General features: G+C 41.3%; 1 long non-coding RNA gene across 2 annotated transcripts in view; it reads left to right on the top strand.

Moving 5' to 3' along the window:
- LOC143663850 (uncharacterized) overlaps positions 1-15,144 on the top strand; it is a 110,654-nt gene extending 95,510 nt beyond the window's left edge. Inside the window, exons 2-3 of one of the 2 annotated variants that reach the window (XR_013166209.1) lie at positions 14,366-14,507; positions 14,623-15,144. This is a non-coding gene — a long non-coding RNA (uncharacterized LOC143663850). Of the gene's footprint in view, positions 1-8,691; positions 10,779-14,365; positions 14,508-14,622 lie in introns of those variants that run through there. The other variant, XR_013166211.1, reaches the window with a different exon arrangement.
- The last annotated feature ends 91 nt before the right edge of the window (positions 15,145-15,235 follow it).

Below are 15,235 nucleotides of genomic sequence, written 5' to 3'. Positions count from 1 at the left end.
AAAAGTTAAAAAAAAAAAAAGATCAATTGTCCATAGATGAGAGGGTCTCTATCTGAATACTCTATTTGATTCCATTGGTCAATATATCTATCTTTATGCCAGTACCATGCTGTTTTTTTTTAAAATTTTTTTATTAATTTTAAATTTAAAAAAATGACAACAAAGAAACCAAACATTCTTAACATATAATCATTCCATTCTACATATATAGTACCATGCTGTTTTGAACACTGTAGCTTTGTAATACACCTTAAAGTCAGGTAGTGTGACACCACCGACTGCATTTTTCTTTCTCAGGATACTTTTCGGGGCACCCTGCCCTTCCAGATAAATTTGCTTATTGGTTTTTCTATTTCTGAAAAGTAAGTTGTTGGGATTTAAATTGTTATGCATTGAATCTGTAATTCAATTTAGGTAGAATTGACATCTTAACTATATTTAGTCTTCTAATCCATGAGCACGGTATGCCCTTCCATCTATTTAGGTCTTCTGTGATTTCTTTTAACAAAGTCTTGTAGTTTTCTTTGTATGGATCTTTTGTCTCTTTAGTTAAATTTATTCCTAAATATTTTATTCTTTTGGTTGCAATTGTAAATGGAATTCATTTCTTGATTTCCCCCTCAGATTGTTCATTTCTAGTGTATAGAAACACTGCAGATTTTTGAGTGTTGATCTTTTAACCTGCCACTTTGCTATACTCATTTATTAGCTCTAATCGTTTTGCTGTGGATTTTTCGGGGTTTTCAACATATAGTATCATATCATCTGCAAACAGTGAGAGTTTTACTTCTTCCTTTCCAATTTTGATGCCTTGTGTTTCTTTTTCTTGTCTAACTGCTTTGGCTAGAACTTCCAACACAATGTTGAATAACAGTTGTGATAGTGGACATCGTTGTCTTGTTCCTGATCTTAGGTGGAAAGTTTTGAGTTTTTCCCCATTGAGGATGATGTTAGCTGTGGGCTTTTCATATATTCCCTTTATCATTGTTCTAGTTTGCTACCTGATGGAAAGCAACACACCAGAGTCGGATTGGCTTTTAATAAAAGGGGATTTATTTTGTTAGTTCTTCAGAGGAAAGGCAGCTACGTTTCCACTGAGGCTCTTTCTTACATGGAAGGCACAGGATGGTCTCTGCTGGCCTCTCTCCAGGCCCCTGCGTTCCAACAACTTTCCCCAGGGTGACTTCTTTCTGCATCTCCAAAGGCCTGGGCTGAGCTGCAAGTGCTGAGATGAGGAATGCTGAGCTGCTTAGCTGTGCTACGTTGCACTCTCTCATTTAAGCACCAGCCAATTAAGTCAAATGTCACTCATTGCAGCAGACATGCCTCCTAGCCGACTGCAGATGTAATTAGCAACAGATGGGGTTCACGTACCATTGGCTTATGTCCTCAGCAACAAGACTAGGTATGCTCACTTGGCCAAGTTGACAACTGAATCTAACTAACACATGTCCACCCCTTGTCAACTTGGCAACTTCAAGCATCACCTTAAACAGGTGCACAAAATTCTCTTCTTGCTGTGGATCTGTGAATCTCAAAACAAGTTGTCTGGTGCCAAGATGCAAAGGAGGATATTCACAGGATATAGGTTTTCATTTCCATAGGGAGAAATTGGAAGAACACAGATGTAAAACCTGCAGGGCAAACACCATTGGATTTCGAAGTCTGAAAGTCATTCATCCTTCGGCTTTAGAAAGTGGCAGTCCCACCCTTTCCAAAGGCCTATGCAGTGGCCCACCTCTTTCCAAATCAACCTTGGGGAACATCGAGGAGACCACCTCTAGGCTCCACTCTCTCCAGGCATTTCTGAGCATGTGCCCCAGAAATGGCAGAGAGCCCAGGGGTGATGCTTGGAGAGAGTGATTGGTGGGGTCAGTGGTTATGTCTCCTCTTCCATTTCTGATCTTATTTATTTGCATCCTCTTTCTTCTTCTTTTTATCAATCTTGCTAAAGGTCCATCAATCTTATTGATTTTCTCATAGGACCAACTTCTGGTTTGGTTGATTTTCTCAATTGTTTTCATGTTCTCAATTTCATTTATTTCTGCTCTAATCTTTGTTATTTCTTTCCTTTTGCTTGCTTTGGGGTTAGTTTGCTGTTCTTTCTCCAGTTCTTCCAAGTGGACAGTTAATTCCTGAATTTTTGCCCTTTCTTCTTTTTTGATATAGGCATTTAGGGCAATAAATTTCCCTCTTAGCACTGCCTTTGCTGCATTCCATAAATTTTGATATGTTATGTTTTCATTTTCATTTGCCTCGAGATATTTACTGATTTCTCGTAATTTCTTCCTTGACCCACTGGTTGTTTAAGAGTGTGTTGTTGAGCCTCCACTTATTTGTGATTTTCTGGCACTCTGCCTATTATTGATTTCCAACTTCATTCCTTTATGATCTGAGAAAGTGTTTTGTATGATTTTAATCTTTTAAAATTTATTGAGACTTGCTTTGTGACCCAGCATATGGTCTATCCTTGAGAATGATCCATGAGCATTTGAGAAAAAAAGTGTATCCTGCTGTTGTGGGGTGTAATGTTCTATAAATGTCTGTTAAGTCTAGCTCATTTATTGTATTTTTAAAATTCTCTGTTTCTTTATTGATCCTCTGTCTAGATGTTCTGTTCATTGATGAGAGTGGGGAATTGAAGTCTCCAACTATTATGGTAGATGTGTCTACTTCTTTTTTCAGTGTTTGCCTCATGTATTTTGGAGCATTCTGGCTTGGTGCATAAATATTTATGATTGTTATGTTTTCTTGTTGAATTGTTCCTTTTATTAATACATAGTGTCCTTCTTTATCTCTTTTAACTGTTTTACATTCAATGTCTAAAATGTTGGATATTAGTATAGCACTCCTGCTCTTTTCTGATTGTTATTTGCATGAAATATCTTTTCCTAACCTTTCACTTTCAACCTATGTTTATCTTTGGGTCTAAGATGTGTTTCCTGTAGACAACATATAGATGGGTCCTGTTTTTTAATCTATTCTGCCAGTCTATGTCTTTTGATTGGGGAGTTTAATCCATTAACATTTAGTGTTATTACTGTACAGACAGTACTCTCTTCTGCCATTTTGCCTTTTGGATTTTATATGTCATATCTAATTTTTTCTTCTTTTTACCTTTACTGATAGTCTTCCTTTCTACACTCTTCTCCACACCTCTCTCTCCTGTCTTTTTGTATGTGCCTCTAGTGCTCCCTTTAGTATTTCTTGCAGAGCCAGTCTCTTGGTCACAAATTCTCTCAGTGATTTTTTTGTCTGAAAGTGTTTTAATTTCTCCCTCATTTTTGAAGGGCAATTTTGCTGGATATAGAATTCTTGGTTGGCAGTTTTTCTCTTTTAGTAATTTAAACATATCATCCCACCATTTTCTCATTTCCATGGTTTCTGCTGAGAATTCTAGGCATAGTCTTATTGGGCTTCCCTTAGCAAGCTTTTTTTAAATGGTAAAACCAAAGTTTTATTTTTAAATAATTAGACTCACAGGAAGTTGCAAAAATAACACAGACAGTTCCCACTATACCCTTCATCCTTCTTCCCCCAATAGTAACATCTTACACAATAATAATATAATATCACTGAGAGAATTTGTGACCAAGTGAAAGCAATCTCCAGAATAAACTAATTAAGGTAATTAAATGCCTAGATGCCAGCAAAAAATAACAAATCACACTAGGAAAATTGAAGATATGGCCCAGTCAAAGGAACAAACCAGCAATTCAAATGACATACAGGAGCTGAAACAATTAATTCAGAATGTACAAACAGACATGGAAAACCTCATCAAAAACCAAATCAATGAACTGAGGGAGGATATAAAGAAGGCAAGGAAAGAACAAAAAGAAGAAACTGAAAGTCTGAAAAAACAAATCACAGAACTTATGGGAAGGAAAGACACAATAGAAGAGATGAAAACAACAATGGAAACCTACAATGGTAGATTTCGAGAGACAGAACATAGGATTTCAAAACTGGAGGATGGAACATCTGAAATCCGACAAGAAAAGGAAAATATAGGAAATACAGGAAAAAGAATGGAAAAATATGAGCAGGGACTCAGGGACTTGAAAGACAATATGAAGCGCACGAATACACATGTTGTGGGTGTCCCAGAAGGAGAAGAGAAGGGAAAAGGAGGAGAAAAACTAATGGAGGAAATTAGCACTGAAAATTTCCCAACTCTTATGAAAGACCTAAAATTACAGATTCAAGAAGTGCAGCGTACCCCAAAGAGAATAGATCCAAATAGACATACTCCAAGACATTTAATAATCAAAATGTCAGAGGTCAAAGAGAAAGAGAGGATCTTGGAAGCAGCAAGAGAAAAGCAATCCATCACATACAAGGGAAGCCCAATAAGATTATGCGCAGATCTCTCAGCAGAAACCATGGAGGCGAGAAGACAGTGGGATAATATATTTAAATTATTAAAAGAGAAAAACTGCCAACCAAGAATTCTATATCCAGCAAAATTGTCCTTCAAAAATGAGAGAGAAATTAAAACACTTTCAGACAAAAAATCACTGAGAGAATTTGTGACCAAGAGACCAGCCCTGCAAGAATACTAAAAGGAACACTAGAGACAGATACGAAGACAGAAGAGAGAGGTGTGGAGAAGAGTGTAGAAAGGAAGACTATGAGTAAAGGTAAAAAGAAGGAAAATTAGATATGACATATAAAATCCAGAAGGCAAAATAGTAGAAGAAAGTACTACCCATGCAGTAATAACACTGAATGTTAATGGATTAAACTCTCCAATCAAAAGACATAGTCTGGCAGAATGGATTAAAAACAGGACCCATCTATATGCTGTCTCTACTCAAAGGACACGAGGCCAAGGACACAAATGGACATTTACACACCAATGTTTATAGCAGCATTATTAACAATTACCAAGAGATGGAAACAGCCAAAATATCCATCAACAGACAGTTGGCTAAACAAACTGTGACATTTACATAAGATGGAATATTATGCAGCTGTAAGACAGAATAAAGTTATGAAGTATGTAACAACATGAATGGACCTTAAGGACATTATGCTGAGTGTGATTAGCCAGAAACAAAAGGACAAATACTGTATGGTCTCACTGATATGAACTGACATTAGTGAATAAACTTGGAATATTTCCTTGGTAACAGAGACCATCAGGAGATAGAAATAGGGTAAGATATTGGGTAATTGGAGCTGAAGAGATACAGATTGTGCAACAGGACTGAATATAAAAACTCAGAAATGGACAGCACAATATTATCTAACTGTAATACAATTATGTTAAAACACTGAATGAAGCTGCATATGAGAATGATAGAGGGAGGAGGGCTGGGGCATAAATGAAATCACAAAGAAAGATAGACGATAAAGATTGAGATGGTGTAATCTAAGAATGCCTGGAGTGTATAGTGATAGTGACTAAATGTACAAATTTAAAAAATGTTTTTGCATGAGGAAGAACAAAAGAATGTCATTACTGCAGTGTGCTGAAAATAGATGGTACTTAATATTTTAAAATTTCAACTAATGTGTGAGACTAAAGCAAAAAATGTTTATTTGGTACAAATCTATACTTTGACTAGCACATCTCCTAATATAACTTATGTAGATAGTTGATTGAACACCTTAAGTACATGGAACTTTGTATAGGACATGAGATTTTGTTGGTTTGTCCAGGTGATGCCCTGATGAATCCCAGAGTGATTTGATCAGTGAGTGGAAAAGTATTTGCAAAGTCCCCTTCAGGGAATGGTGAGAACGGGGGAAAATTCAACTTCCCCAAGTTGAATTCTTGATATTCTCACAAGCAGTGTGGACAACCAAAGCTATAGGCTGAGCCCCCAGTCTTGGGGTTTGTTCATACGAAACTTAACCCCACAGGGGATAGGTCAAGCCTACTTAAAATTAAGCCTAAGAGTCACCCCCAAGAGAACCTCTTTCGTTGCTCAGATGTGGCCTCTCTCTCCAGCCAATATAGCAAGCAGACTGACCACCCTCCCCCTGTCTACGTGGGACATGACTACCCGGGGTGTGGATCTTCCTGGCAGCATAGGACAGAAATCCCAGAATGAGCTGAGATTTAGCATCAAGGGATTGAGAAAAACTCTAGAATGAGCTGAGACCCAGCATGAAGGGATTGAGAAAACCTTCTCGACCAAAAGGGGGAAGAGTGAAATGAGACAGTGTCAATGGCTGAGAGATTCCAAACAAAGTCGAGAGGCTATCCTGGAGGTTATTCTTATGCATTAAGTAGATATCACCTTATTATCCAAGATGTAATGGAGAGGCTGGAGGGAACTGCCTGAAAATGTAGAATGTGTTCTAGTAGCTATGTTTCTTGATGATGATTGTATAATGATATAGCTTTCACAATGTGACTGTGTGATTGTGAAAACCTTGTGTCTGATGCTCCTTTTATCTACCTTGTCAACAGATGAGAGGAACATATGGAATAAAAATAAATAATAGGGGGAACAAATGTTAAAATAGATTTAGTTTGAAATGCTAGTGATCAATGAAAGGGATCAGTAAGGGGTATGGCATGTAAAATTTTTTTTTCTGTTTATTATATTTTTCTGTTGTCTTTTTATTTGTTTTTCTGAATTGATGCTAATGTTCTGGGAAATGATCATGATGATGAATATGCAACTATGTGATGATATTGTGAATTGCTGAGTGTATGTGTTGGGAATGTTTGTGTTTCTTGTAATTTTTTTTTAATTAAATAAAAAATCAAAAAAAAGAATTAAAACAAAAACAAAAAAAACAAAAAATGAAGGTAAAATAAATTATTCATAATGCCATTACCCAGAAATAGCCACACAAAATTTTGAGGTATACTTCATTAGCCCAAATTTATTTGTAACAATACTGAGGCTCAAAAAGATTAAACAAGTTGCCATGGCCATGAGCTTGGGTGGAGCTGAGATTTAACACACACTTATACCTCCTGGAACTCACAACTGGAGGAGACACACAGGCGACAAGTAACACCAGCCCTAGGTGAACTGGGATGACCAGCAGCTGCAGGTACTGAGTGCTTGCTATGTTCTGGACACTTCATTAGCACTTTTCAGCTTATCTTAATGAGGGAGGTGTTGTTTCCATTTCTGAATGAAGAAACTGAGGCTCAGAGAGGTGTCTTGCCCAAGGACAGAGCCGGGGATTGATAAATTTGTAACCAAGGTTTTAAGATTTAAGAGATGATTATGATTGCTGAATCATTATATAGATATTTCTTTTTACTTTCTAGCGTATTAGAATAGCTGGTAGGAAAGGCTTGAAATTGCTGAACTGTAATCCAGTTGCCTTGATCTTTGATAATGATTGTATAACTAAATAGTTCTTATGTTGTGACTGTGTGATTGTAAAAACATGGTGAGTCCCCCTCACTTGTACCCCCTTTAGCCATTTTTTCCAACTTCAGTCTTATAAGCACAAAGACAACCCCCTAGTGTTAATGAAGGAAATTGAGTCAGCTCAGAACTAACCATTGACTTGTTCTTATAATGGGTACTTTAGTTCTAGCATAGCTCCACTCCTTGCATTTGTTAATTGTTTCTGCTTATACTTGTTTTTGAATTGGTAACAACTCCATCTCCCCATATTTGAATCCATAAAAACCTCGAACTCCTTACACTCAGGGAGACAGATTTTTAGGCCGATAGGCCATCTGATCTACTGCTTTGTGCCTGGCAATAAACTCTCTCTTTGAAACCCCGGCGTCTAAGGAATTGGTCATTTGAGCACATTGGGCAGAGAAGCCATGGCTTTTGTCTGATATTAAACTCAGGTTTCAAAAAGGGACTAGTCTATTATCTTAGCCTGAGCTTCAAAACCCCTACTTTGAGGGACTTAGACAAGGTGGTAGGGGAGTATGTGTGAAGAGAGAGTGTCTCTACTGGGGCCTTTGAGCTTCTCTGACTTTAGAGGTAGGGTGACCTTCCCTGACCCAACCTTGACCTCAGATCACTAAGATCCAGCCAAGACCTGGGATGGTTACTGACAGGGGGAGCCTGCTTCTCCTCCTCATAGCACCTACACCCCAGCTGGAGCCGTGGGCCATGAACCTTTGAAGGGGAAGAGGGGGAGGCATCAAAGAGATCCAGTCTGCAGGGTAGGACCATGTGAGCCACCTGGGCTCAGGCTTTCCGGGTCCCTCTGATGTAGATTTCCAGACGGAGGAAGTATTGGAAGGGAAGTGCAGGTACGTGACGTATGAATTTCCCACTTACTTTGTTCCCTTTACTTCCAAAAAAGATCTAAAGGTGACTTGCAATGAAAAACACAGACACAAGTAAATATTTAAAGAATGATTAAAGAGTTCCATAATGAAATCAAATTAGAGAAGAATAAAATAATTATTCTTTAAAAGCTGGTCCAGGGGGGTAAAAATCACCATGGTGAAGGTGGCATGAAGGACTCTGAGTTTGATTTGGGCTCAAGCAGTGACTCAGGTCCTAGTCCTTGGGCTATGATAGTGTAAAGGATGCACCTGGCTTCCTTCTGAGCAGTGGGGCCTGAAGCCTTGAGACCTCTTCCAGGCCACTTGCTGATATGCCATCCAGAAAACAGTCCAGTACAGCCAAGAGGATGGCCTGCCCACTTCTTTGTTTGTTGTTGTTATTTTCTCTCTCTCTCTCTCTTTTGTGTGTGTATGTGTTATTTTTAATTTGGCCTACCCACTTTTATGCTGCTCAGATACCAGGACATCTCTGGGATTTACAAAGATGATGAAGTCATAAAAGTCTTGTCTTTGGAAATGGCCATTCAGATGAAGAAATGAAAAATCAAGCAAGTGCAGTTTGATGAACAAGGTTGTGACAAACCCTAAAGACATCAGCTCCCTCAAGGCTCAGATTGTTGCCTTGACAATCAAAATCTGCAAATATGGAAAAAAACACAGAAATATCAAAAGTACAAAACCCACAAGCATTATCTCCTGATGAGCACTGACCAGAGGAAGAAGATGCTCAAAAACTTCTGAAAGACTAACGATGATGTCTTTGAGAAGACGTGCAAGGAGCTGGAGATTGAGTACACCTTCCGCCTCTGTACTACTGACTGGCCCATCACTGCTGGGTGACCAAGAAGGTTCTGGGCATTCGGATGTCCCAGGAAATTCAAAAGCTAAGGAAGCAAAATCAGGTCTTAAAAGCTGCAGCAACAGCCCAGAAAAAAAAAAAAAAAAAGGACAGAGGAATCTGGAGAACCCTCCCAAAGCCAGACCAGAAGCCCTAAAAGAAATCCAATAAATTCTTCCAACACTGAACTCCAAGAGGGATTTATTACCTCGGGGCCTTATATGGAATAGAGAATATCCAGAACAGCAATTCTACAAAGGATACAGAAAGGCTTTTCATGTGGCTCTCTCCTGTATTAGAGGTTCTCAACTCTTCAAAATCAATATTTCCTTTTTATAACGAATACATTGTTAATGTCCCTTTACTATCCTGAAATGAAACTCACAGATAATATCCTATCTGCACATTTACTCTTTAAAACAATCGATACCCTAATTACTATAAAAGAGAAAGTGACTAGGAATAAAATAATAGACATTTCAATATGTAAAGGCTTGGTCACAACTACTCTAGAAATGTCAATGAAGTAATCTATTACTTGTCCCTACATAAGATTACCTTGAATAGGACAGCTATAAATACTGGCTGAAACAAGTGTGCTCTATTGGCAACTCAAGTACCATCAAAATAAACAAAATTCATACTAATTTCACTCCAGAAAAAGTCAGTACAAAGCCTCTTTTTATATTTCAGTGTAAATTGTCTCAAATAACTATAATCAAGTTTTCCACACATATAAATGGCTGCTGGACACTCAAAAGCAGTGTGGAACGTGAGGCATTTCTTATTGTTATGGACCTAAGAGTGTTTCTCCCCAAATGCCACTAAGACTCCCCAGTCAGTGACAACCAGAAACTCCCCCATAAATTCCTAAAATGTCCCCTAGAGGGCAGTGCATCTCCCTTCGAGAACCATTTTCTTAGATCAATGCTTGGTTATGAAAAAGTGCAAGGGGATGATATTAAATTGTAGCTCTGTGCGGAACTGAACTTATGTGTTCCTGGTACAGAATGTGATCTGACCTCATTCCAAGGTTGAGCACTAGAGCTGTTAATAATAGTGCTGACCTATTTATATAGGCATTGCATTTTACCAACCACTCTGAGAGATCTTTCAATTGTCACAAGAACCCCATAAGTAGATTGTTATTCTCCCCATATATAGATAATGAAACTGAACCATAGAGAGAAAGGTTTTCATGCTCTGCAGATCAGGCACTGTCAAATGTCATATAATTGTCTCAGCAAACCTTTTCTGACAGTAGCATGACAGCAAACAATTCATAATGGAAGTCAGTGGCCAGTGTCTGAATATAGAACAATTGTTTCAAGCCCTCATTTTGCATGTGAGGAATTTGAGGCTTGAAGAGGGAGATGGGTTATGTGATGAATCAGGAATCACTTGCCCCCTCCCTACTGCCTGTCTGAGGTGGACAGAGAGCAGTCTGTGCTAGGGAACGGTGGGAGTGACAAAGTTCTGGGTTTGGAGATATTGATCTCTCAAAGACACAGCAATGGGTACAGAAATGGAGGTAGGTAGCTTAGAATTGAGGCCTGAGACTGGCTCACTATGCACGTCCCTTCCTCAACATCTGCTGGGGATGGCAGAGAACCTGGCTCCCCCCACCCCCCCAATCCCTCCTCATCTCATTCATTCCTATTCTTTGTCCTATTCAATGGACCTTGACCCCAAACCATCAGACATCAGAGCCTGTCCATCCCTGGGTGTGCATGAAGCATTATCTGACACTACCTTCAGGCACCCCCAGCCAGCGTAGAAGCTGGGAGGGAATGCCAAAGGGCAGGCCTGAGTTCAAATCCATCTATAACCTCCCCCCCCCAAAAAATTGTCTGATCTGCTGGCTCAGATGAGGATGGGGAGTGGGCAGATGAGAGAACCCTGAGCTTCCAAGTTAGGTAGCTCTGGGTTCATGGCCACCTGATGCTGGAGGAATACTCAGTGGAGTCTCCCCTCCTTTACCCTTCTCCGCAACTCAAGCCTTCTCTCTCACCTGCCCAGCACAGCTGTGGCTCTGCTTGCAGGTCAGAGTGAACTCACTTCTCCTGGTCAGAGTGGAAGGAGAAGACATGAATCCCAGTCTCTCAAAGAGCACGTTTCTCTGTAAGTTGTGATCCAGGGTTGCTTTCTTGGGTGGTGATTTCCAAAACTCTGGATGGTCTCGTGCATCCACTATCTGATTGCTAAGTATGGCCATCTCCCAGCAGGGAGAGACCACTTCAACTCTGAGGATAGCTGGCCTATGATAAAAGTAGCACCTTGTTTAAATTACCATTAAAAAAAGAAAGAAAGAAAAGAAAGCATTTGTGTATAACAGTTGTATGCCAGACATCATATTCTGCTTTATATTCACAATCTGATTTAATCATCCTACCAGCCCTAGAAGTTAAATAATAGTATTTACAGATGTGCAAACTGTAAATCAGAAAAGTTTGATAAAATGTCACAGGTTAGAAAACTAAAAAAAAAGCAAAAGCAAAATTTGAACCCACAGCTGTCTGACTCCAGAAAGTGTACCTATTTCACTAGCGACCTCACCAATCTTGCTTAATCCTCCTTGCAGCCTACTGAGGCAGAGAATATGATCAACATTCTCCCTGGACTGATGGAAGCACTGAGCCTCAGCAAAGCTGCCTGTAGAAGTAGAGAGAGGGCAGCTATCATCTCATACATTTGTTCAGGATAGCATTGAACTTAAGAGCACAGGCCAGGTTAAAGAGTGGGATTCAAATCGAGGATGAGACATTCATTTAGCTGGGTGACCTTGAGCTGTTACTTAACCTCTTTTAGCCTCGACTGTTTAAAGTGGGCATGATAATAAGTGTTTAGTGTTAGGTTTATTGTGAGGATCCAGCAAGATAATGCATGGAAAGTATTGAGCATATGGGAACTGTTATTATGTAAACTTACTCTGCCTCTGCCTCAGAGGTTCAAATTCTGTTCAAATACTTGACACATTGTCTTGGTTCATTGTGCAGCCCAGTGGTTCCCAAACCTTACTGATGTCACAATTACCTGCCTAAAGTATAAATGCTTGGGAGGATGGGGGTAGGGCTTAGACTTTTTAAATCTTTAATTCTCAGCTAATGCTGATGCAGTCAGGATTTGGGGGAAGCAATCTATTAGGGTAGATGTCTCGAGCTGCAATGGGGAAGGGATGCAGGTCACTCCTCTCCAAGTCCCCTCTCCCCTTTTTTTGTCATTACCAGCACCCCTCCCCACCCCAGCTCCTCCACACTGGCTCACAGTGCCCTCCACAAATCAAGAACTCTACCCAGTGGCCTAGCAGTGGGTCACCACTCAGAATTCCATGGAGGCTGCCTTGCCAGGGCCTAGGAACACAGAACAGGGCTGGGAAGAAGGATGCTAGGGTTTCTGCTCTGGATTTGCTCCCTTCTGACTCACTGGTGGCCCAGGGTCAGTCAAGCCTCAGTTTGCTCATGGTCAATAGACAGTCAAGGAAAACAGATTTGCCCATTTGAATGCTGCTTCCTTTGGAGTATATTCTTGGCATTTAGCCTGAAAGGTGGGAGAGGCCTGGGTAGAAGTAGAGGAGGACATGAAAGAATCCTGCATGGCTGTGGTTTCCCATCAACATTTCATTTCATGCTCACAAGGATGGGAAATAAAATCCAGCACCTTTACCTCCACCTATAGCTTCCTCTATTATCTGTCCTTAGCCTTTACGCCAATGACATCTCAAATCCCCCCTTCCTTTCTACACTTCTTGCTGTTCCTTGCTTGTTCCAACCTCAGAATCTTTGCACTATTTGCACAATGTTGAAATGCTTTTGTCATGGACCATCACAAGGCTGGCTCCTTCTTGTCATTCAGGCCTCAGCTTACATGTCACCAGCTCAGAGAGATCTTTGCTACTCAATCACTGAATCTAAAGTGTCATCTGAGGCATTGGAACATGTCATCCTTTATTACATTATTGTATTCTAGTTTCCATCTTAGCACTTATCACTATGGGTGCATTTTCCCTTGTTTATTTACTTAATATGTTTCCTGTCTCCCCCTTTCATGTACACTCCATGTAAGCAGGTCCTTGGCCATCTTGTTTGTTGCTGTTTCCCCAGTGCTTGAAATGCCTTTGGTGAATGTGAAATAAATGAGTTAATGTGGATGGCCCAGCATGAATTGTGATCCCTTTTTTTTTGGTTAGAGAGCACCAAGGCTCTGAGAGGGGAGGTGATTGCCTCAAATCTCCAATCGAGACCTTCCGTCTTCTTTTTTCTAAGCCCTTCCCATAAAACCTGGCTGACACACAAACCTAGCTGGGGTGAGGCTCCAGAAGTGATGAAACATTGGAGTTGCTCCATGAGAGGGGCTGAGGCTGATGAGGGGGTAGAGAAGGAGGAAGGATAGAGTACTCGAAGGGAGCAGCAGGCTGGGACAGGAAAGCAGGGTGTGAACCTGGTGGGGAGAGAGAGGTGATTTGGCTATGTGTCAGGAAATGTTTCCCTCCACCCTCCCCTGGGAAGAGACCCAACTCCAAGGTGGCTTCATTTTTGGGAAACAGGTGGTCAGGCAGCTGCTGAGGGAGGGCAAAGGAGTGGCCTGGGCGGTGACCATAGCTAAGGCCCTCGACCCGATACTGATCATTCAAAGGAATAACCCCACAGTGGCGCCTGGCCAAATAGGTGACAGGTGAGCTTCCGCCTGAAACCAGCTCAGCGGCAATTTAGAGCCTCACACACCCTAGGGGCAGACAAGGGATGTAGGAAGGGAGAGAAAAGGGTCTCAGCCTAGGTTTGAGACCTCCAAGGGAACAGAGTGGTCAAGGTAGAATGTTTACTGATGATAATAACAACAATAATAATAATTTACATTTAATGAGCAATTATAATATGCCTGGCACTGTACTAACTTCTTTATATGTGCTCCTTCATTCAGTCTTCAAAATATTCTACTAAGTAGGCTTTATTATTATTTCCATTGGAGAGATGTAGAAAGTGAGGCGCAGAGAGATTAAGTATTTTGTCCAAGGCCACACAATAAGCAACAAAGTCAGGATCCAAACTCAGGTCTCCGTTGATTCCAGAGCACTCTGGAAACCTAGGCCTGGGGAGGGTTCCGGGCAAGTTAAGAGGGCAAAGCCAGACCGTCCCCTACAAAAGTGGAGGTGGGACAGGGCAGTGGAATTGATGGTAGAGAGATAACAAGCCTGTAGTCCTATACAGGGCTGAATCAGGCAGACTGCTCTATCTGGCAGAATTAGGGGGCTCTGAATGCCAGCCCAGCCCTGTGTCAAACATTTCCGCCCCCAGCACTCCCTCAGGGCTGAAATACCTACTGAGAGAGTCATTTCTTTGGGTGAGGACATTTGACTGTAGAAGACCCCTGTGAAAATACATGGGATGGAAGAGGAACACATCAGTCTGTTGGCACCTGTTGAATATAGGAACGTAGGTGAGCCAGCTGGGTCCTATGGGAGGGGACTCAGTTTTTATGTTGGGAAAGAAGGTGATGTTCAAGAACAAGGAACAGTTCTGAGGTTTCACGATCTGTGTTTCTCTAATTCTAGAAGCCAGGGGATGATAATCCATAGTTTGAAAATCCTAATAGAGACTATGTCCCCTGGTGGAATGTGAGAGGATGCCACGCCAGCATCTGGAAGAATACGAACTTCCTTGGCTTTTCCTGGAATGATACCAAGTGCCTGCAACTGCAACTCCGTGGTTATCTCCGGCTCATCAGACCTTCTGGTATTCACGTGTCCAATTTTTTAATGATAAATGAATTAATTATTACTTACTATTTGCTATGTTGGTAGGCAAAAGGTGGGTTTCTGAAACTCAGGGTGACACGAGTGGAGACCCCTACTTTGAAGATGACAGCTCCAAAGGATCAGGCCTGGAAGAGGGGAAGGAATGCGGGGTGGGGTGGTGTCCAAGGACAGAGTCTCAGCTCAGCAGTCACAAAGCTGCAGCGCGACGGGCATTTGGGGAGAGGAAGGAACTGGTTCCCACCACCTGCCCACGGTCAGCCCGCGGCCTACCGGTCCCGGCCCCCCCAAAATGCAGGCGCCACCCCCTCCCGCCTTCCCCTCTCCCTGCCGCGCCCGCTGAGTCGCGGGAAGAGCTGCAGGCGCCTGGAGCGGGGCGAGCTTCCCAGCGCGGGAGCGAGGAGGGGGCGGC

This window comes from Tamandua tetradactyla, chromosome 20 (genome assembly GCF_023851605.1).
Source record: "Tamandua tetradactyla isolate mTamTet1 chromosome 20, mTamTet1.pri, whole genome shotgun sequence".
NCBI lineage: Eukaryota > Metazoa > Chordata > Mammalia > Pilosa > Myrmecophagidae > Tamandua > Tamandua tetradactyla.
The sequence above is the reverse complement of the archived record's forward strand: the minus strand, read 5'-3'. Positions and strand labels throughout refer to the sequence as shown.